General features: G+C 39.3%; 1 protein-coding gene across 2 annotated transcripts in view; it reads right to left on the reverse strand.

Annotated features, from left to right (window-relative positions):
• LOC126236241 (uncharacterized) overlaps positions 1–25,624 on the reverse strand; it is a 55,483-nt gene that overhangs the window by 19,777 nt on the left and 10,082 nt on the right. The gene's annotated exons all lie outside the window — the stretch shown is intronic.

Raw genomic sequence — 25,624 nt, forward strand, 5'->3', positions numbered from 1 at the left:
CCATTGATTGCATATACACATGGCGGTCATGAGATCACATCCAAATATCGAGGAATGACTAACAACTATGTCGATATGTAGCAGTTCTAGCACGGCGGAGTTACTTCATAAACGAAGCATAACGCGATCTTACAAACTATCCATGTTCTAATGCGATTTCTGAATGATAACCTGGCTGTGTAATCATTTCTTATAGATTCCTGTACTTTTGACTCCTTTGTGCGATTATGCTGAAATACTAATCGTTTACATATGCAAGCATCTAGTACACTTCACGCCAATTCGACGTTTCATGGTGTTGCCATTTTAGTAATCATCAGTGTAAAATCATCGTCGCCTACACTTCTGTCTCTTAGCAAAAAGCACAACTGAAAATGAGGAAACAAACAGTTGACCCTTGTTGTGGAAAGAACAAATGTCATTGCTGTATGTATTGTGTTTTATTTGTGATTACAATTGTAACAGTTGTATGCTTAATATAAAATTAAAAAAATGGAAATGAGCCTTTGGTGTCATTGGCCGGGAGGCCCCTTACGGGGCAGGTGCGGCCGCCGTGGTGCAGGTCTTATTACATTCGACGCCACGTTTGGCGACCTGCGCGCCGGATGGGGATCAAATGATGATGAAGACAACACAACACCCGGTCCCTGAGCGGAGAAAATCCCCGACCCAGCGGGGAATCCAACCCGGGCCCACAGGACGGCAATCCGTCACGCGCTGACCACTCAGCTATCGGGGTGGACAATATAAAATAAAATTACACATTCGCGTGGGTGCCTCGATACTTTTGTTTCTATCTCACCAGCATTTTCTAGCAGATGTAGACTTTTTCCAGTTATTCTGGATGAATGCATTTAGGGGTTTAAGGGTAAAATGCAAATCCACCGTGGTTGAGGTCTCCAGACTATCACTAGCCAACTTTTAATACACCTTATTCCCTATAAAAATGAAACTTAAGTGTGGATCCAGTAGATCAGCATCTTAAAAATATTTACCTCTGTTAACTGCTCATAAGAAACTATGGAATTTGCTACTTATTCGGTCTGAAGAAATACAAGTCATATCGTAAGGGAACTGGTTGTAAATAAGGTTGGCAGTGTGTAACTGGCATACCAGCACACATAGCATCTAAATTAAGGGCTAGTCTTTTGTAGGAAAATAGCTCCAGTAAATAGTAAACCTATTGCAGGTCCAAGGCCGAGTGCGGAAAGGAGACAGAATCATTTGCCAAAAAATGGTGAGACGGTAGGTGTCCCAGTCCTTGAATCCAGTTTTTATTCTTTGCCCATTATTAATGTTATTGTCAGTTCTACACATACACACTGGTAAGTAGGACCTTTCATTAAAGTCAGAAATGCTTTCTACAGTAATACCCTTATTGCTATAAGTAACAGATTCAATCTTCATCTCTTAATAGAATACTATCAACGGCCTTCAGTCACTTATGACAGGTAATTCTCAAGATAGAACCACAATAACCTATTTATTTGTTGTTATACTTTTGCACAATAACTTCAGTATTGTTGTCCTACTTAACACATTCATTGTCTTTTGGAAAATTACACGTTTTATCTGCAACGATCGAGATTTATTTACTTTATTTTTGCCGTACTGCCAGTGTATTTCGCACGACTTTGTGAAACTTCCTAATCTCATGCAAGTCTTGCGTGTAGGCCATCTACTGCCCCAAACACATCTACGTAGAGTCCTCTAGAACTGAATCGTACTGCCGTGTGATGTTGTAAATTCCCAGCACCAAATTTTAGGTGAATCCTACTACATTCTTCAACATTGCATGATAACAAAAACATAGATGCATTTGCTATAGTCGTCGCTCCGATTAAAGCAGCGGACAGTTCTTGGTTCATAAACAACAAATACAAGAATTGATTCGCTGCTTCCACTTTTTTAAAATCGTTTTGCAATTTGTTTTGATCATCTGATGACTATATAAGCCGGTAAATGACAGCATCACTTGCAAACAATCTAAGAGTGCTACTCTGAATGACTCCTAAATCTTTTATGTAGATCAGGAATAACAGAAGGCTTACAACACTGCATTGTGGAACGCCAGGTATTACTTCTGTTTCATTCGATGACTTTCCCTCACCGAGCGAGGTGGCGCAGTGGTTAGACACTGGACTCGCATTCGGGAGGACGACGGTTCAATCCCGCGTCCGGCCATCCTGATTTAGGTTTTCCGTGATTTCCCTAAATCAGTCCAGGTAAATGCCGGGATGGTTCCTCTGAAAGGGCACGGCCGACTTCCTTCCCCATCCTTCCCTAATCCGATGAGACCGATGACCACGCAGTCTGGTCTCCTTCCCCAAACCAACCAACCAACCAACCAACTTTCCCTCAGTTACTACGAACGGTAATAACTACGAACGGTAACCTTTTTGACAGGAAATCACGAATCCAGTAGCACAACTGAGACGAGACTCCATAGGAAAGCAATTTGATTAGAAATCACTTGTGAGGTACGGTATCAAAAGCCTCTGGAAATCTAAAAATATGTAATCAATTTGACATCCTCTGTCAATAGCACTCATTACTTCTTGAGAATAACGAGCTAGTTGTGTTTCAAAAGAACGATACTTTCTGAATCCTTGTTGGCTGTTAGTCAATAAATCGTTTTCTTCGAAATAGCTCATAATGTTCGAAAGCAGTACATGTTACAAAATCTTACTGCGAATCGACATTAGCGATATGCATCTGTAAGTCAGCGGATTACTCTTACTTCCATTTCTGGGTACTGGTGTAACTTGTGCAACTTTCCAGTCATTAGGTATGGTTCTTCCAACGAGCAATCGCTTGGTATGATTGCTAAATGCTAAGTATGGAGCTACTGTATCAGCATGCTCTGAGAGGAAACTGACTGGTATACAATCAGGACCGGAAGCCTTGTCTTTATTAAGTGATTTATGCTGCTTTGTACTCCGAAGATGTCTACTTCTAAGTTACTCGTGCTGGCAGTTGTTCTTGGTTCGAATTCTAGAATATTTACTACGTCTTCTTTGTCGAAGGAATTTCGGGAAACCATAATTACTAATTCTACTTTAGTGACACTGTCATCAGGAACGTCACCAGTAGTGTCCACCAGTGATGGTGCAGATTGTGTGTTTTCGCTGGTGTACTTAATATACGACCAGAATCTCTTCGGGTTTTCTTACAGATTTCGAGACAGGGTTTCGTTATAGAAAGTATTAAAAGCATCTCGCACTGAAGTTTGATCTACATTTCGAGCTTCTGTAAAACTTCGCGTTCTTTTAAATTTGGTAGGCCATTTTTCGTTGTTTTTGCAAGTGTTCTATCCTCTTTACTGTACCAATGTACTTTCTGAGTGCGCTAAATCGCATAACGTGATAGTTGATATCACTGATCTGCTAAGTCACCATGTTTATTGACTGCACGACTTATACTGCTACTGAAGCGTACCCTCAACAAAATAAGCACACAAATTTCTCATCATGTTTAGGACACTCGTGTCGGCCACAGTACATGCTCAAAGAGAAGGCCATGCCTCAGTTGTCACTTTCTCCCCGCCTTTCAGCGTTTCCTCATGGTGTTTTATCTGCCTCCTAGAAGGTAAATAACTATCACACCTGCAATATGTCACTTCTTTTACTACTTCAAGGTTACAGTTCCGTGCAATAACGTCATACCATCGTTTGAGATTATACGTGTCAGCTTTGTTTTCCGTATATCTAAGCAATTAAATGTCGTAAAACCATTCTTTGAAGACTGCAAATTCTTTCCAACTTTCCGTTTCTTCTTCTCAATATAGATTTGCTGCGCTGTTTTGTTGCTGTCTCCGCCTTAGCACAGGAACCAGAATGTCGTGGCTGGTCACTGTTCAGTTCGTAAGGAAAAAGAAAATCCAGGAAATCAGCAATCTGTTCAATTTTGTGGTTGTCAGGAATTTACTACCATAATTCGTTAGTCACAGTTTCATGCAAAACGTCCGAAGGAATCTTCAGGAAGTTTTTCGACGGTTTACATATACTGAAACGCAGGTATTGATGATATTTTTCGTTATCTTTCTGTACAAGATCCTTATTGACTACACATGGACGACTACATTCGTAATCTTCATGCGCATTCATCAATGTAATTGCAAACAAACTATACCACACACGTACAATACTTTCATTCATCACATTTGATCTGTACAAACCACAAAATTCACGATAAATGTCAACAACTTTAAGATTTTTTTCCAATAAATACTATATTACAGAGCAGATTTCACATTTGGTGAGATTTTCAGTTGCAGTGCTCATTTTTAACGGTCACTGTAGGCGGACGAAAGCCAAATGGCTTTTTCTCCGTCGTAACTCTAATAAGGGAATGGTCCAATCTGACATGACGAAACACGCATTGAAATTTTTTATACAGGAAGAATACACCGAAAGAAAGACCCCGTCAAAACTTTAACTGCTAAGATGTACAACTATTTCTTTCAAAAAAAAATGTTAAAAACTGCCAAATTCGTAACTCGCAAGGTGCTTAGAGACGAATACAGCACTACCGGAACTGTAGCGGATAGTCCGTGCACAATATTGCAGGTCCATATCCTGGGTTGACGACGTGTCGGTAAACAGAGGGCACGACTCGGCATGATCGTAATTTTTAAAGCGAATTTCAGTTTTCGTTGACGATTTCTCTGAAACAATTGTCCGCAGTTACTGTTCACTCAAATCTGTAACTTATTTAATGTTCATATTAATTAACAGTTCCTTTTGCCGTTGTGTAACAATGAAGATAAAACTGAAATAATACTCATTGTGTTTAACGACTAACGTGAAGCAGTGTACAAACCCGGTTTTGCCTCGTAAAATCTGATCGTGAATGTATAAATGGAAGAAAAGCTTACACAAAGTACTAAATATGGTCCAAAATGGAACTCGTGAAACTGTATAAGAAAAACTGTTCAAAAGATTTACTGATCAGTATGACAACATTGTCCCATTATCCCCATTAATAGCCAACATACACCCCTAAACTTGAATAAATATCGTGAACAATAGTTCTTCAGATGCGTCATCCAGCTGCTTGTGAGAGGCAATGCACCGTTACAGATGGTGATTTACGAGACTGGGTCCTCCAAATCACAACTAAGATCAAAATTGCTCATTTCAAAGTTCTCTCGACATGGTTAAGCAGTTTCAAGAACTTATGCCACATATGAAGTTAAAAAACAACGAAGTTTATTTCAAATAGAAGTGTAGAGGAGACGCCATTAATTCATAGCTGACATGAAGACGAAGCTTGGTGTTATCGCCACATATGCTCTGTACAACGCCGATCGGTCAGGTTTCGTGAAAGAAGTCCGAGCAAACCGCAGTTTATCATTTCGAGGCCAACGAAAACAGGATCTGTTGGGCAATGTTAAGTATGACACATTCATATACAACAAAAACAATGATAACTATGAGTGGATTATTGTTTCCGCAGCTTTATATGTGTCTTCAGGGACCCCAAAGCATATTAGAACCAAAAATAAGAAAGGACTGTTTACCGGCAGTAACCTTATAAGCTATGTATCAAAATCTTGGAAAATGGAAATAATGGTTTACAAACAGCTGGTTTGAATCATACTGGAGAAACAGAATGCAAAATATTGTGCTGAATAATGCAGGCATGTTGGAAAGATACAAATTTTCAGTGACCGGAGTAAAAAAAGTCACAAATGGAGTCTCTCAGGCTTCAATTTTGGATCCACTGCTATTCCTTATATATGTGATGACCTTGCACTTAACATTCAACAAGGAAAATTGGTACTTATTGCAGACCTTATCAGTGTTATAATTAATCTCATTAGAGAGAAAGCAATAGAAGAGTTAGTAAATAATATTTTCCAAAGAATTCTTAATTACTAAGCGGTTCTCTGAAAATGAACTCTCTCCCCCTACGTTTCTAGCGTTTATAGAGTTAGAGAAAGTTTTTGACAATGTTGACTGCAATACTCTCTTTCAAATTCTGAAGGCGGCAGGTGAAAAATACAGGGAGCGAAAGGGGATTAACAATTTGTGCGGAAACCAAATGGCAGTTATAAGAGTCGAGGGGCACCAAAGGAATGCAGTGGTTGGGAAGGGAGTGAGACAGGGTTGTAGACTTTCTCCGATGTTACTCAATCTGTGTATTGAACAAGTAGTGAGGGAAACAAAAGAAAAAATTGGAGTAGGAATTAAAATCCATGGAGAAGAAATAAAAACTTTGAGGTTTTCTGACGACGTTGTAATTCTGTCGGAGACAACAAAGGACTTGGATAGCAGTTGAACGGAATGGACAGTGTCTTGAAAGGAGGCTATAAGATGAACATCAACAAAAGCAAAACGAGGATAATGGAATGTACTCAAATTAAATCAGGTGATGCTGACGGATTTAGATTTAGGAAATGAGACACTTAAAGTAGTAGATGAGTTTTGCTATTTGGGAAGCAAAATAAATGATGATGGTCGAAGAGGAGAGGATGTAAAATGTAGACTGGCAATGGCAAGGAAAACGTTTCTGAAGAAGAGAAGTTTGTTAACATCGAGTATAGATTTAAGAGTCAGGAAGCCCATTCTGAAAATATTTGTGTGGAGTGTAGCCATGTATGGAAGTGAAATATTTACAATACATGGTTTAGACAAGAAGAGAATAGAAGCTTTTGAAAGAGGGAGACCAAGAGATGCAGATTCGGTAAGCAGATTCGGAAGTATGTAGGTAGTAGTAGTTACTAGGAGATGAAGAGGGTTGCACAGGATAGAGCAGCATAGAGAGTTGCATCAAACCATTGTTTGGACTCAAAACCACAAGAGATATAAAATCAGTCTTATCAACAATTGGTGTACCACATGAGCAGGAGCCCGTAAGAGGGTAGAACGCTTCAAATATTTCGGTTTACATATTGATGCAATCTTGAACTGGAAGAAGCATGTTACTGAGCTTTTCGGTATGCAGCAAAAAAATTTTTTGATCATTTGCTCAATAATACAAAGTATCTGCCAGGTGGCGAAGCAAGTTTTAAATTCAATTTAAAATCGTTTCTCCTGGACAGCTCCTTCTGTTCCGTTGACTAATTTGTACTGAAAACTGGTAGCCAATAAGAAAAATAAATTGATAAAAATAAAAATCTCTTTTTGAAATGTAGTGTCATGAGTAGGAATAAAATAATAATGTGTTCATTAACGTTAACAGTGACCATATGTACATATCCTGTAAACTGATTCGTTCCACATTATTTCGATGAATGTATCATTCAAATTATCTATGGAACATGTACCAAACTAACTAACTAACTAGGAAAGAACTCTTAACATTTCATTTCAAATGGTTTATAACCAGTTGTGGAAATTAATTCATTGTTCTCTTGGACCCTTGGCCTGGACATAACGATACCTCTGTAGTGCAGGACGAAAACGAAACGACTTTTGGTACAATTCATATTCCACCCGGAACAACCAGTGTGACTCCAAATAAAGAATTTTTTCTACTGACGAAATTATTTTTAAGGAAATTGTCGACAACATGACTTCCGATAGCTTCATATCATTTGAGGTTTATTAGGTGAACAGTATTCTCAAATTTTAGTCTTTTGTGCAATTATCATCCTCGGCATGCAGTACAATAATCATATAAACGGTCAGGGTCATTTCTTACTCCACAGCAAATCTAAAACTAATGATAGCTGCGGTGCCTGGAGGCATTAATTTTTCTTTCGCCATGTATGCATGATCGAAGGAAAATGATTGTTTTCGTCATTCAAATGGCACTTCGCTTTAATGTGACATCTAGATGGAATAAAAAAGGAATTGTTACATTACTACTAAAATATAAATTATTCAAAAATTATCATAGGAACTCTTCTATAGAAATTGTTGTAAAATGATATACGTGTGAGAAATATTTCATTTCATTAAATTAAAGTCACAATTGATGAAAGCCGTCTGTAATGTAACCTCAAACACTGTCTAGATATATTTTCTTCTGCAAGTCACCTCAGTAAGAATTACGTATGTGACAGTTTAGCTTTCGATATGAACTGCCTCTTATTCAGAACATTAATGATATGTGATATCTTTTGCATGGTTTAGATGCTCCAAATTCGCTTGTGTCACTGTCGATTCTAGGAAAACGCTGTCTTGTCACTGCCTATCGCGCGCTAGGCTGGTAGTGGTGTACAAACCGCTGTCTTGAGTTGTTCTTCGTGCGACAAAATCAAGTAACTTCAACAGCTTGTAAAAATACTTTCATTGCGTTCTTAGCAACTAAAATTTTGACTTTGCATTTCTTTCGTTGTATTATTCCTGCATAAAAATTTTCAGGGTGGGCTCCGACATGTCAGATTGAACCATCGTCTTGTAAGTATACTGACCCACTCCGTTAGTGTAGGGGCTATTGCTCCCCCCACCCCAAGCTACATGAAAACTGAGGATACTATCTGTATAACTTTCGTAGCAATAGAATACAGACAATGTGAATCATATAGGATAAACGCCGACAAAGGGCTAAACGCATGCTAGTTACTGAGACGATGAGGATTGTCTAATAGTCCAGAACTGAGGATTTGAGATTGAGAGAGAATTGTCTTCGGCTGAACATAAACATCGTTAGATATCAGTTTCATGATTTGACATAGTACTTGCTACTGCATTCGACTCACGTTCAAGATGATGAATAGCCATTAATGGTACAGTCAGGAACTCGAAGCATGTCAGATACACATTGGTGATCCCTGCAGACTACGTGGAAATTCCAAATTGCTTTTCTGATAGTTAATTAGGGGAAAAAAGCATGTGAGTTGTTTTGAGACGAGAAACTATCGCAAGCCTTTAACAATTATTGTAAAGAGTGTTTATACACTTCAGTGCAGGGTTCATAATATTTCCAACACACGAAGAAGTACAGGAAGTTACCTGGAGTATTGCTCTTGAGAATCAAATACGATGAGCTTCATTGATTCCTTCCACCAGATGGCAAACATCTACCGGTACTTCATAACAAAATTAAAAAGTGAAATTAAAAAATTAAAAATACTGTTACTGGATAGAAATCTGGAATTAAATTCACGATATTAGTGCTCGGTTTAGTGACCAGGAATTGAATGTAGTCGCTTCTTCAACCTTTCAAGGAAAGAAAATTTCCTCTCGTACTGGGTCCCTACGATTTCTTTGTTGAACGTAGTAGTGTGACCTGAGTGTAGGCAGTGGATAACTGTAGAGTAGATATCGCCGATCACGAATGCACTGTTATCGTTGTGTGGGCTTGAGGAGGACACGTATACATGTCGTTATATGACGATCATCTACATGTTTTTGAGCCCCAGATAAACTCTAAAGTGATTTATAATCTGCAGCGCAGTGACCCAATGGGAAAGCGTGGCGCGTAGAGACAATGTGAATAAGACTTATCAGGCATTTACAACACGAATCAAATCATTTTAACGGAAAATTAAAAACTCCTAATCTGTATTTTAAGGTTATTGTTTGAACGATAGCTCGCACTAATAAATACGTAATTTGCAGATATTCAAATTTTAGGCTTTTGTTCTAACTTAACTAAATATGATGCGGTGACTGATTTGAACTAGTGACCCAATTCTTTCTAGCGTATGCGAACCTCCCTACATCGTCATAAACTCACTAAACTTCAATGAATATGTCACGCATAGAGTCCTTACTAAAGCCCTTAATTTTTTTGTGTTTGATGATCCTTCCTTTGTCGCATTAGCTAAACGGGGATTCCTTTGTGCACCGTCTCTCTTCTTAAGAATTTTTGCCTTGCTCTGAATTTTACTGCGCGTGCTTATGCATTGGAATGCCTGCCAAAATCCGTACCGGTACAGTTAATTAACGAACTACATAGAATTCTAAACCTACTAACTTTAACTGTACGCGGTCTGGTCAGCGAATTTACTAATACTAAGCTCAATATACACTCCTGGAAATTGAAATAAGAACACCGTGAATTCATTGTCCCAGGAAGGGGAAACTTTATTGACACATTCCTGGGGTCAGATACATCACATGATCACACTGACAGAACCACAGGCACATAGACACAGGCAACAGAGCATGCACAATGTCGGCACTAGTACAGTGTATGTCCACCTTTCGCAGCAATGCAGGCTGCTATTCTCCCATGGAGACGATCGTAGAGATGCTGGATGTAGTCCTGTGGAACGGCTTGCCATGCCATTTCCACCTGGCGCCTCAGTTGGACCAGCGTTCGTGCTGGACGTGCAGACCGCGTGAGACGACGCTTCATCCAGTCCCAAACATGCTCAATGGGGGACAGATCCGGAGATCTTGCTGGCCAGGGTAGTTGACTTACACCTTCTAGAGCACGTTGGGTGGCACGGGATACATGCGGACGTGCATTGTCCTGTTGGAACAGCAAGTTCCCTTGCCGGTCTAGGAATGGTAGAACGATGGGTTCGATGACGGTTTGGATGTACCGTGCACTATTCAGTGTCCCCTCGACGATCACCAGTGGTGTACGGCCAGTGTAGGAGATCGCTCCCCACACCATGATGCCGGGTGTTGGCCCTGTGTGCCTCGGTCGTATGCAGTCCTGATTGTGGCGCTCACCTGCACGGCGCCAAACACGCATACGACCATCATTGGCACCAAGGCAGAAGCGACTCTCATCGCTGAAGACGACACGTCTCCATTCGTCCCTCCATTCACGCCTGTCGCGACACCACTGGAGGCGGGCTGCACGATGTTGGGGCGTGAGCGGAAGACGGCCTAACGGTGTGCGGGACCGTAGCCCAGCTTCATGGAGACGGTTGCGAATGGTCCTCGACGATACCCCAGGAGCAACAGTGTCCCTAATTTGCTGGGAAGTGGCGGTGCGGTCCCCTACGGCACTGCGTAGGATCCTACGGTCTTGGCGTGCATCCGTGCGTCGCTGCGGTCCGGTCCCAGGTCGACGGGCACGTGCACCTTCCGCCGACCACTGGCGACAACATCGATGTACTGTGGAGACCTCACGCCCCACGTGTTGAGCAATTCGGCGGTACGTCCACCCGGCCTCCCGCATGCCCACTATACGCCCTCGCTCAAAGTCCGTCAACTGCACATACGGTTCACGTCCACGCTGTCGCGGCATGCTACCAGTGTTAAAGACTGCGATGGAGCTCCGTATGCCACGGCAAACTGGCTGACACTGACGGCGGCGGTGCACAAATGCTGCGCAGCTAGCGCCATTCGACGGCCAACACCGCGGTTCCTGGTGTGTCCGCTGTGCCGTGCGTGTGATCATTGCTTGTACAGCCGTCTCGCAGTGTCCGGAGCAAGTATGGTGGGTCTGACACACCGGTGTCAATGTGTACTTTTTCCCATTTCCAGGAGTGTATTTGCTATCTAAAACAATTAGATAAGCAAAGTCGGTCATTAGTGCGGTGCGATCAGATAAACTACATAATCTACAGAAACCACCATCTGTAACCATATAACAGGCTACACAAAATAAAAAAAGCCACTAATTGTACCTCTACATGCTCTGCTCTATGCGACTACTGCTACTAAACTGTAACGTTCTCGCCCACGACAAGACGCTGAATTAGACAAGCACGTTTAACGGTCCGCCGTAGTATACAGATGCGCACTTGTCAGATCATTGACAGTCGATCGCAGGGAATTATAATATACCTCTAGCATACGAATATGCTAAGATAGCATTGCTGGATTCTCCATGCCTCCTAAGGTTAACATTGAGTACAGTATAATTTTAATTTTTGCGCCCTCAAACTATGTGAATGCGGGCCACGATAATAAAACTATAGAAAGTCTGCTCTGTTCATACGCATATACAACGTGGTCAGCAACAGTCTCAAAAGCTTGCAAAGGTATTCAGGGGAGGTTGTGCTGGGAATTAACTGTTAAGAAAGGAATTCGTTACTTTGCGCTGTTTCCCAGTTACGTAGCACTGAAGTTAGCCAGTCAGGTCGCAGCTCTCGAAAATTCAAGCACTTGCACATCCTTAATCGCGGTAATGCACACACGTCTGTGGTCCCATGAGTTATCACTTAGTCAAAGGCTCATTACCAGTTGAATTGTGCCTTTCTCGGAAATGACGAATTTAAGCTAGGTGAGCAAAATCTAAGTTTGTTTATTTTGAGGAAACAAACGAAAACACGTTTGGCAACAATGTCTCTGGCAAGCTGCTAGAATTTGTGGACGGAGCGGTCTGATTGGCTAACTTCAGCGCTAAATAACTCGGAAACGGTGAAAGGTATCAATTCTTTTCTTAATAATTATTTCACAGCACAACATTCCCTGCAACACCCCTTACAAGCTTTTCAGGCAGTCTCTGACCACGCTGTATAGTCTGACTTAATTAACATCTGAAATCGACCGCATTAGTGCCTAATCATAACTGTCGTCTTCTATCAGTTACACAGTAGAAGTGTAGTTTGACCTTTGATTGTATTTGCATCAGACTTAAAGTGCAATTCCAGTATTACAGTTACCTGTGCTTTCCGCTAAAAGACATCTCAGGTAATATATTTGAGTATTAGCAGTCACATTTCATAGAAACATCCCTTTCTTCCTGCTGCTTGTTTCAGCTGTCACAGATCAAACATAACCATAGCTTCTCATGATCATTACCATGTGCAGTAGTAAACATAATCAAAACTAACAGTCATTAGGTACCATCTCTTTGTTTTTTATTGAACAACTGAACTCCTGAATGAATTTTGCAGAAAAATGCATAAAATATTCCTCTTCATTGACAAATAGTTTTTTAAAATTTATACCTACGCGTTTTACGTTAATTTATTTCGAGTATCTTAAGAACAATACTAAGATCTCTCAAATTCTTCAAATAACAGAAGTATCCGGTAAAAGTCTCATTAGTCTAACATTCTTTTCCAAAAGATACTCAAGCAGAAGAAATTCAACAATACAGTGTTTTACGTATTCAGAAATAACAACAATAATATTTGTTATGCGTACAAAACGAGCCTTTCGCTAATTTCCAAAATAACTGTTCCCTTTAAGGAGGCCATCACACATTATAGAATCACTTGTATATCCTCGTCATACGAGTCTGTCGCCAGTAATGATACCCAATAATAACTGCTAGTTCTGAAAACTGTGTAAAAGGAACGAATCATTTCAAAAATCATGCAGTCTTGCATTGTTTCCTTAGTTAGAAATCTAATTGTGGACGGAATATTACGTAATATAGCCGCTTAGAACCTTCACACCTTTCTTAACTACTTGCCATGAGTAGCACACAACTGATGATTACACTTAAACAGTGTGAACGAATAATTGATCAGGCGTTGTAACATTAGCCAACTGTGCTGGTACTGCGAAGGGCTGAAAGCAAGGGCCAACTACAGCCATTATTTTTTCGGAGGGCAAGAAGCTCTACTTTACGGTTAGATGCTGATGGCGTCACCTTGGGTAAAATGTTTCGGAGATAAAATATTTCCCCAGTTCGGATCTCCGAGAGGGCACTGCTCAGTGAGATGTTATCAGAAAAAGGTATACTGACAGTCTGCAGGTCAAAGCGTGGAATATTAGATTCCTTAGTGGGCTAGGTAGATAAAATTTAAAAAGCGAAATGGATATGTTGGTGATAGATATAGTGGAAATTAGTGAAATGCGGTGGCAAGAAGAACAGGCTTCTGGTCGGATGAGTACAGAGTTACAAGTAGGGGTAATGGAGGAATAGGGAAAATAATAAATAACAAAATAGGCATGCGGGTAAACTGCTACGAGCAGCATAATGAATGCATTATCGTAGATAACATAGCTACTATGAACAATAAAGTGATCACATTATCGTAGCTAAGATAGACACGAAGCCAGCACTCACCATAACAGTACAAGTTTATATATTTACTGGCTCCGCAAATGATAAAAAGATTAAAAGAATGTATGATGAAGTAAAAGAAATTATTCAGATAGTTTAGAGAGACAATAATTTAACTGTGATGCGGGACCGGAATTCGGCAGTAAGAAAACAAAGAGAAGAAAAAATAGGAGAACTTGGGCTGGGAAAAGACACTGAAAGGTGAAACAGCCTGGTAGAATTTTGCATAGAGCGCAACTTAATCATTGCTAATACTTGGTTTCAGAATCATATCAGGTAGTTGTATACAACTGAAGAGATCTCGAGACACTGAAAGGTTTCTGAATGATTATATAATAATATATCGAAACTATCTTTTAAATTGCAAGGCATTTCCAGGGACAAACATGACCTCCGGTCACAATTTATTGGTTATGAACTACAGACTAAAACTGAAGAAACGTCAAAAGGAAAGGAAATTAAGGAGATCAGATTTTGATAAATTGAAATAAATAGCGGTTGTCGGAAGTTTCAGATGTTAAATGCAACAAACGAAGCAGGCAAAAGAGAATACAGACGTATAAAAAATAAGACTGACAGAAACTCAAATATGGCTAAGCAGGAATGACTAGAAGATAAATGCAAGGCTGTACAAGCATGCATCAGTAGGATAAAGACAGATGTCACCCACAGAAACATTAAAGATAACTTTGGAGAAAAGAATCTAACTGTATGAATATCAAGAACAAGATGGCAATCCAGTGCCAAGCAAAGAAGGAAAAGCTGAAAGGTGGAAAGAATACACTGACTGAAAAGAATCGCAGCACCAAAAAAATTGTTAATGTGGAGATGCGAAATTTTGATATTACATTTATCTAGGTCACATATTTAGGTGATTAACATTGTAAGATCACAGGTTAAAGTAAGTGCGAGATAAGCCATTGCAATTGAGAACGTTGATACAGGTGTTACACTTGTTTTCAGTGTGGAATTGAATGCAAGCGTGCAACAGTGCATGCATTATATTGTACATGTTCCGGATGTCAGTTTCTTGCATATAGTATCATGCCTGTTGAACTAGGTCGATTAATATACGGACAGTTAATACTGTTTGTGAATGACGCTGGAGTTGTCATCCGATGATGTCCCATTGTTGTTGTTGTGGTCTTCAGTCCAGAGACTGGTTTGATGCAGCTATCCATGCTACTCTATCCTGTGCAAGCTTCTTCGTCTCTGAGTAACTACTGCAACCTACATCCTTCTGAATCTGTTTAGTGTAGTCATCTGTTGGTCTCCCTCTACGATTTTTACCCTCCGCAACTTCCCTCCAATACTAATTTGATGATCCCTTGATGCCTCAGAAAGTGTCCCGCCAACCGATCCCTTCTTCTGCTCAAGTTGTGCCACAAATGCCTCTTCTCCCCAATTCTATTCAGTACCTCCTCATTAGTTACACGATCTACCCATCTAATCTACAGCATTCTTCTGTAGCACCACATATCGAAAGCTTCTATTCGATTCTTCTCGAAACTATTTATCGCCCATGTTTGACTTCCATACATGGCCACACTCCACACAAATACTTTCAGAAAAGGGCTTCCTGACTCATTTAAGAGATTTTAATAAATTTCTCTTCTTCAGAAACGCTTTTCTTGCCATTGCCAGTCTACATTGTATATCCTCTCCACTTCGACCAACATCAGTTATTTTGCTCCCCAAATAGCAAAACTCATCAGATACATTGTCTCATTTCCTAAAACTAGTTCCTTAGCATCACCTGATTTAATTCGACTACATTTCATTATCCTCGTTTTGCTTTTCTTGGTGTTTATCTTATATCTTCTTTTCAAGGCTCTGTCCATTCCGTTCAACTGCTCTTCCAAGACCTTTGCTGCGTCCGACAGAATTACAACGTCGTCGGCAAATCTCAAAGTTTTTATTTCTTCTACATGGATTTCAGTTCCTACTGCAAATGTTTCTTTTGTTTCCCTTACTGCTTGTTCAATTGAGTAACATCGGAGAAAGTCTACAACCCTGTCTCACTCCCTTCCCAACCACTGCTTTCCTTTGGTGCCCCTCGACTCTTATAACTGCCATTTGGTTCCCGCACAAATTGTAAATAGCCTTTAGCTCCCTGTATTTTATACCTGCCTCCTTCAGAATTTGAAAGAGAGTATTCCAGTCAACATTGTCAAAAGCTTTCTCTCTAAGTCTACAAATGCTAGAAACGTAGGTTTCCCTTTCCTTACTGTATTTTCTAAGATAGGCGTAGGGTCAGTATCGCCGCACGTGTTCCAAACTGATCATTACCGAGGTCGGTTCTACCAGTTTTTCCATTCGTCTGTAAAGAATTCGTGTTAGTATTTTGCGGCCGCGACTTATTAAACTGATAGTTCGGTAATTTTCACATCTGTCAACACCTGCTTTGGTATTGGAATTATTATATTCTTCTTGAAGTCTGTGGGTATTTCGCCTGTCTCATACATCTTGCTCACCAGATAGTAGAGTTTCAGGGCTGGCTCTCCCAAGGCTGTCAGTAGTTCTAATGGAATGTTGTCTATCCCAGGGGCCTTGTTTCGACTTACGTCTTTGAGTGCTCTGTCAAATTTTTCACACAGTATCATACCTCCCATCTCATCTTCATCTACGTCCTCTTCCATTTCAATAATATTGCCCTCAAGTACATCGCCCTTGTATAGACCCACTACAACTGCTTCCACCTTTCTACTTTCCTTTCTTTGCTCAGTAGTGGTTTTCCATCTGTGCTCTTGATATTCCTACAAGTGGTTCTCTTTCCTCCAAACGTCTCTTTAATTTTCCCGTTGGCACTAACTGTCTTACCCCTAGTGATATATGACTCAATATCCTTACATTTGTCCTCTAACCATCCCTGCTTATCCAATTTGCACTTACTGCCGTTCTCATTTTTTTGACATTTGTATTCCTTTTTGCCTGCTTCATTTACTGCATTTTTATATTTTCTCCTTTCATCAATTAAATTCAATATCTCCTCTGTTGCCCAAGGATTTCTACTAGCCCTCGTTTTTTTACCTACTTCATCCCCTACTGCCTTCACTATTTCACCTCTGAAATCTAACCGTTCTTCTTCTATTGTATTTCTTTCTCCCGTTCTTGTCAATCATTCCCTAATGCTCTCTCTAAAACTCTCTACAACCTCTGGTCCTTTCAGTTTATTCATGTCCCATCTCCATAAATTTCCACCATTTGCAGTTTCTTCAGTTTTAATCTACATCTGCCCCTGGAAATGTCTTACAATTTAATACCTGGTTCCTAAATTTCTGTCTCATCATTATATAATCTGTCTGAATCCTTCCAGTATCTCCAGGCGTCTTCCACGTATACAACCTTCTTTCATGATTCTTAAACCAAGCGTTGGCTACGTTCCCGGCTTCCGTGGCCGAGCGGTTCTAGGCGCTACAGTCTGGAACCGCGCGACCGCTACGGTCGCAGGTTCGAATCCTGCCTCGGGCATGGATGTGTGTGATGTCCTTAGGTTAGTTAGGTTGAAGTAAAGTTCTAGGAGACTGATGACCTCAGCAGTTAAGTCCCATAGTGCTCAGAGCCATTTGAACTATTTTTGTTGGCTACCAGGCGGCTTCCTCTTTCATTTCTTACCCTCATTCCACATTCACCTACTACTTTACCTTCTCTTCCTTGTCCTACTGTGGAATTCCAGTCTCCCATGACTATTAAATTATCATCTCCCTTCACTATCTGAAGAATTTATTTCACCATACATTTCTTCAGTCTCTTCGTCATCTGCGGAGCTATTTGGCATATAAACTTGTACAACTGTCTTAGGCATGGCTTCGTGTCTATCTCGACTACAATAATGCGTTCACTATGCTTTTCGTAGTAGCTTACCTGTGCTTCTAGTTTTTTATTCGTTATTAAACTTACTCCTGTATTAGTGGGGGGGGGGGGGGGGGGTGCCGTATTTGCTTTTATATTTATCAACCTTTATTCACCTGACCATAAGTCTTGTTCCTCCTTCCACCGAACTTCAGTAATTCCCACTATATCTAGCTTTAACCTATCCATTTCCCTTTTTAAATTTTCTAAACTACCTGCCCGATTAAGGGATCTGAGATTCCAAATTCCGATCCGTAGAACGCCAGTTTTCTTTTTGCTGATAACAACATCCTCCTGAGTAGTTGCAGCCCGGAGATCCGAATGGGGGACTATTTTACCTCTGAAATATTTGGCCCAAAAGAACGCCATCATCATTTAACCATACAATAAAGCTGCATGCCCTCAGGAAAAATTACGGCTATAGTTTCCCCTTGCTTTCAGCCATTCGCAGTAGCAGCACAACAAAGCCGTTTTGGTTAATGTTGTAATTCCAGATCAATGAATCATCCAGACTGTTGTCCCTGCAACTACTGAAAAGACTGCTGCCCCTCTTCAGGAACCACACATTTGTCTGGCCTCTCAATAGATTACCCTCGGTTGTGGTTGCACCTAAAGTACGGCTATCTGAATCGCTGAGGTACATAAGCCTCCCCACTACGGCAAGGTCCATGATTAATGGGAGGAACCATTGAAAGGTGGCTACACTGACTCACAGCACCAGAGATTGCGCCAAAGATTATTATTCCGCCGCCTCCACTGGGGCAGTAGTAGTTCAGAGGTTGACGTGGGCAGAGCTTGTTGAGAGAATGTCGAGAGCAGTACTATACTAGTTCAGAGGAGGTCGTGTGCGGTTGTTCTGTTGGGCGAGAGAGTAGATGCTGTTCGGTTGGTGTAATGTATAGATGGAAGATGTTGCAATGATCACAGTGTATTTTTCTTCATTATATATGGAGGTAAAAAAAAATTTATTTCACATTTCCTTAATGATAATGCCTCTTGGTCATAGGTTCAGTCAACAAAGCATCTGGCTCGTGTTCATGTATTAGACTTGTAATTCTGGTTTCTATGTGCAATATACTATTTCTGGTTTTTCAATTAGTTCATTGTAAATGGTGTTTAAAATATCTTGTCGTAATGAGGAAGAGTGACAGATACATGTACGTTGAATCACACTTCCAAACACAGAACAGTTACACTTGTGCTTTGTTGTTTCGTAGCTTTTATAGTTGCAGGGGACTTAATCAATTGTGTTAACGGAAATTTCCTTTCATTCTTTATTGTTATTTTATGCAGTCATTTGCGTACTAATACTAGTCAGGGACAACCAGTTACGAGACTTCGTAACCGGACACACAGCTACTAAAATTATTGCATTTTAATTAAGCCCCCATGCACGTGGCAACCGCTGCTTCGGTTCGTCCCTTGGAATCTTCTGATAGTAAAAATAGCAGACAGTAGTATTGTTGTAGTAATTTGTAGTTTAGTAATTGTAGTCTATATTGCATGTGTAGATTTGGTACTTGAACATTTGTAGTTGTCTTGTCATTCTTCTAATGGTATTTTTGCAGAATTTAATTTTTGATGTCTCGTATACGGGTTTGACAATTTTGTGCAATTATGAAGATTTTAACTGTTCGTTAATCGTGTTTGTCGGGAAGCATATCGTGTGAATGGTATTGTTGGTGATAAAGTGTTACATTGTGTGTAATTTTCGTATAGTGACGAGTTTTGTATGTTTTGTAAATGATTACACGATCGATGAAAAAGGCAAAAATAATGGATAGTCAGAATAACGAAATTGTTAATATGGCGAACTCGCCAACACAGGAGTACAATATGATAAATAATGAAGTAGAAAACAACTTAATAAGCCGGGAAAATAGTCCGGAACCAGTTCAAAATTTTTCACAATCAAAAAATTCACAGAATACGACATTAACGACAGAAGATTCTGGAATAGTATCGAACACGGATAACTTTACAGTTACGACGAAGGAAGTTAGTTTTACGGGAAATGTTAGGGGCGAAAAGAATTTCGAACCAGTTAATATGGAGCAGTTGTTGAGTGCAATATTAAATTTGGGATCACAGTTAGGATCTCAATTAAAAACAGAGATGGTAACCATGGAAACACGGTTAGACTCACGAATAGGGACATGTTTTAAAAAATGAAAGATGAATTAAAGAAAGAAATTACAGAAGAAGTAAAACCGATTTTGAATGCTCACAATAACAGATTAATTTCAATAGAAATTAGACAAAAGGAACAGGATAGAGAACAGGAAGAAAGAGATCGCTTGATAGTACAAAAATTTTCAGTGTTAAATCTTCAACGTGCACACGATAAGGAAGAAATATTTGAAAGAATCGAGGTATCCGTACAAAATGACAGAATAAATAACCTAACACAACAGTATGAACAGTTAACTACTAAATGTGTCATTACTGAAACCCGAGTCGCGGCACTTGCGGAAGACGTAAATAAACAGAAAGAACAAATAGGTGACTTATCGGAAAGAGTTGAGGAGATTTCAGATAAATTGACAAATCTTAGTTTAAATGGGGACAGCGATTCAGCTGATACAGCTCCATTGCCATTTTCAGAAACAGAAGAGTACCAGAATATAAATAAACATGTTGAAAATCAGGGAAAATGTAATGAACGCTTTAAAAGGGAATTTGAGGCGTTTCGAAAGCAAATTAAACAAATAGAAAGCGAAATCGTAAGAAAAGACAGTAGAAGAAATTTGTAATCACCGATAGCAGCGGGTTTTGAAGAAAATAATTTATTTCATTTACGAGATGCAACAAGAGAGCGCCAGGGGCGCGAACTTGACAATAATCGACATTCGGACTGGGACAGACGCGGTAGGTCTTCGTCACCACGAGGCGAAAACTTTGACCATAAACACTTTTTAACTGTTCGGAAATTTAAGATTTTTCGTTAATTCTAATAATGACATACATCCAGGTTCATAGTTAGATCAATTTATGTACGCACTTCCGCCAAATTGGCCACTAAGTCACAAACTGGAATTTATGTGTGGCTACTTGAGTCCTCAGGGGGTTCACTACACTAAGTGAACATGTGCTGTAGCGTGCACAGGGCCCCGAGCTGTAGTGGTGCTATTTTCCTTTTAGTTTACTGCACTGCTGCCTACTCTTTTACTATTCTTTGTATCTATCAAAACAACTCTTCAACTATCAATCTATCTAGAAAGGAATCATTAAAGAATAACCGGATATGACTATTTTACCCAAAAGTGACAGTTTTCTGGATATTTAGAAAACGAACCGGCGACGCTCGTGCGCGCACTTATTAGAGATGGTAATAATTTAAATGATTTTTATCATGCACAGAGTCAAACATAGCCTTATTATGCAGCGTAATTTTAAACAGTCCGAGTTCCGCACGCCGGCAGAATACTTTGAAGACATGATTCGAAAGAATCAATTCCTTCCCAACCCTTATATCCCGACTGAATTAATTCGCATTTGTTTAACTAAGCTGCCACAATCGATAAGACGCATTCCTTTAGCCGGAAGATGTAAAGACAACATTGAAACTTTTAAGACTTTGCTACAAGAACTTGAGTATGACAGCGACGACGGAACTTCTTGTAATTTTTTCAGTAACGGTAATCACAATAGATTTTCAGAGAAAAGGGATAATGATCGGAACGGACGTTATAGCGGTAATTTTGAAAAAGACAGACGAAACAGACAGGACAATAGATACCAGCCTTATGACAAAGGAAAGCGTAGCGATTAGACAGTATTATTTAGTTCGCAATGATATTCTTTTTAAACGAAAATCGGTTGACAACTCTGTTTGGTTAGTTTGCATTCCTGATGAGTGGGTTAATAAATTGATTTGGTATACACATTTCAGTTATGTACACTTTGGTCCCAGAAAATGCTTCCATAAATTACGAGAAAATTGCTACTTCAGTAATATGGAAAAATGTATTCGATTTGTTCTTTCCAAATGCAAATTATGTCAAAAGGCTAAGCCGCCAACTATTTCTCACAGAGCACCGTTGTTTCCTATCATTCCAGCGAAATTAAAGGAGGTGGCTTCAGTCGATTTGTTCGGGCCAGTGGTTCGTTCTACTAATGGTTTTGCGTACATTTTGGTAGCAGTGGAATTGACACCAAAATATGTGTGTTTTACACCTTTACGCAAAGCAACAGCTCGTTCGGTATCTAATGCTTTCATCAAACATTTTTTTAAAGAAATGGGTCATGTTGATAAAGTTATATCAGATAATGGATCACAGTTTCTCTCTATAATTTGGCTTCGTACTTTACGGCGTCGTAAGATTAAACCAATTTTTACTTCACTTTTTCACCCTCAATCTAACGCTTCAGAGAGATGGATGAAGGAAATCAATAAATTGTGTCGTCTTTATTGTCATCAGAATCACAGAACGTGGCATCAGTATCTTCATATTTTTCAAAACATTCTGAATGAACTCCCTAATGATTCAACTTCTTTACCGCCTATATTGATATTAAAAAATAAATCACCGACAAATCGCATTTCTGAAATCGTTCCTTTTCCGCCTACATGGAAACTGCAGCATTCTGAAGTTGTCAACCTGGCTCTACGAAATATTGCATCTGTGGCTGCTAGAAGAGAGAAATCAGCTACACGTCCTGGTCGTTTAAAAACTTTGTCAGTTGGTCAAAAGGCGTTAATTAAGTCTCATCGTTTATCTCACAAAGGAAAAGGCTTGTGTCGCAAATTTTTTCTGCTTTATAACGGTCCATATAGAGTTCGCAAAATTATTCATGATAACACTGTCGAAGTAGAAACTCTTAAATCTCGGCGCTCTAAGGGGATACATCATATATCGAACGTTAAAATTTTAGTGGAATGACATATTTTTGAGAAACTAACAGTTACACATAAACACGCAGCGAATACAAGGATACCGCGCCGTGTTCTGGCAGCGGCACATACTCAAAGCAACAGTCGGTCTGCGCGCCGCAGAAGGCAGTCGTTGACCGCAAACAATTACTTCCTACGTCACGCGTACCTATAGCTGATCGAGCACTCAGTGCGAATGCACTGACAGCCGTAAACAAATACACAGTCAAATTTCTCCGATTAAATTCAGTATAAAGCTATAGCGACTTGATAAATTATGTTATTAACGTTCAGTTTTTTTCAGGATACAGTTGTATAAAATTTTTTAAGAACTTTAGGTAAATTCTGTGTGTGTCCGACGTTAAGAGGACTTGCTATCGAGAAAATTTCAGGAAGAATGTAATTTCGAAGAAGAAAGTAATAAACTAAAAAGGTAACTATTAATTGAGTTTATTTTTCAGGTAACATATTTCTACTTAGGTATGTACTTTATACGTAATTTGCTGCTCGCGATTACGTGATTTATGCTTTGTGTTAACTGATTTTGACAATGATTGATTAATGAACAGAGTTGTTACTTATGTATATTATGCATCGCTTGGCTGCTCTGCTTTTTCACTGATGTCATATTTTTTTATTATGTGCCTGCTGTGCTTATTTATTTAAATTATAATTGTCACCTGATTAGTTGTGTTGATATGGTTATGTATGAAAGTCATACTTTGTGATTTATCTGCTTGCGCCTTCATGTTTACATATTAAGATTACATATGAACATTTATTTGCTTATGCTGATATGATGCTAATGACCTGTTTATTATGTAAGATATATACTTGCTGCTTTGCGTATGGATTGCATATTTACACACTTCTATTTTGTTGTCATAACTACTCTTTAATTTGGTATATAGAAATGCTGATATACTGTGTACGAACATGGAGTTTAGGTCACACTATGGTATTAATTATAGATTGTTCGCTTGACAGAGCCTCGTTGTAGGGATTGTGCTACATCCACTTGTTGACATTCTGTTCTCTACTGGTATATTTATTCGCTATTGCATGTTTTGCTTACGCTCAGTGCTTTATATTTTTAGATAAGAAAATGAACTGCTATAATTCTACGAACGACATTGGTACAAGAAACTTCATTGAAGTCACATGAGCTGGAGGTTTTATGGAAGCTGTATAAATTTATGCTAATAGGAAGGAACCTAACGACATGAAATAACAACACTAGGTTTAGACCATTGACAGTTATTACACTGCATTCTTCGTGAGCATTTGATATAGCAAGTGACACTTGACACAAAAAAAATACTCCACATGTTTGCTTCTGTTTTGCCATGATTCTTGAAGTGGTGTACACAATGTGAAATATTACGATTTATTCATTCAAAGTCTTATGTGATCATTCATACTCTGTCGTCGTACCTACTTACTGAAAGTTATTCAAACTAAAGGCTGTTAGAGGTCAGGTATGCATTTCTTTTATTTAATGATGGACAAGGTAACCAAAATGTATTTTACAATTCATAATGAGTAGAAGATTTGGGTCAGGTGGATTACACAGAGGTTGTGTGTGGACATAGTGTCTTCAGATTGTATGGGATGATGAATTGAAGTTTGCACTAGGATTTTATCTGTACTTGTTCGAGGAGACTGACAAGAGGAAAGAGTTGTTACAGAAGTGAAATGATATTCGTGATAAGGTTTATATGTATGGACGTATTGAAGAGGTATTGAGATGGTGTGATGTTGATGATTATTGGAGTTTTGGTGGACAAGAGGTAAGATAAATGATATTGGTGATAAGGTTTATATGTATCGACGTATTGAGGAGGTATTATTGAGGTATTGAGATTGTGTGATGTTGATGATTTTTGGAGTTTTGGTGGACAAGACGTAAGGTAAATGATATTGATGATAAGGTTTCTATGTATCGACGTAACAGGTATTATTGAAGTATTAAGATTATGTGATGCTGATGATTATTGGAGTTTTGGTGGATAAGAGGCAAAGTAAGTGAGGAGCATATTTTTTTTTTTTTTTTGTTGATTTATGTGGAACAAGGAGGATGAAGATGGCAGACTAGAACACTCCAGTGGAAGGAAGATTGTCTACACACACACTTGTTAAATCAATAATCAGTATATACCTTTTTTTTGGAGAGAGGAAGTATTTGCATATCTTGGCACACTGACAGTTGTTCAGCAACCGTACATTTTGATTTGGCTTGGCAAACATTGGTCTTGACATGATGACTATGACGTTGACTAACTATTATTGACTGTTATACACTGTTGCCACTACTACTTGATACACATGTTGAACATAAAATTTTGACAGAATTGCATTTACACACTTAACACTATTTAATTACAAAGATGAGTGAGTGTGTTTTGTGTGTTCTCCTTTCCTAATCCCAAATAATTGGTACCAACCTACCTCCTAAATATTATTGTACTTGTTTGTTGTGGCTAGCACTGACACCCATAAATATTATAGGTTTACTGATATTTGTGTATTTGTAATAGTTAATATGACAATTATCTGATATCATTTGTGTGTTTACTATAATTAGTATGTTTACTGTAAGAGCATTCATAATAATTTTGTAAAAGCAATTGTGTGTGCATTCAAACTGTTGTTCATGCTTGCACCTATTATCATTGATGGGTGCCACTTGGAAATGTTTAATTTCTGCTGATGAACTCTGATGAACTGTTTAATTATTGATAGTGAATATTATGGACTGTCACCTGCACCTGTTCAACATTTCTGGGTACCACTGTTGGAACTGCTTCTACTGAGATAATGTTACTTGTTGCTGTCTGCACCTGTTCAACATTGCTGGGTGCCACTGTTGGAACTGCTTCTGCTGAAACGATGTCACTTGTTGCTGTCTGCACCTGTTCAACATTACTGGGTGCCACTGATGGATCTGCTTCTTCTGAGATGATGTCACTTGTTGCTGTCTGCACCTGTTCAACATTGCTAGGTGCCACTGATGGAAGTGCTTCTACTTAAATGATGTTACTTGTTGCTGTCTGCACCTGCTCGCCATTGCTGGGTGCCACT

The sequence above is a fragment of the Schistocerca nitens genome, chromosome 1 (assembly GCF_023898315.1).
Source record: "Schistocerca nitens isolate TAMUIC-IGC-003100 chromosome 1, iqSchNite1.1, whole genome shotgun sequence".
Taxonomy (NCBI): Eukaryota; Metazoa; Arthropoda; class Insecta; order Orthoptera; family Acrididae; genus Schistocerca; species Schistocerca nitens.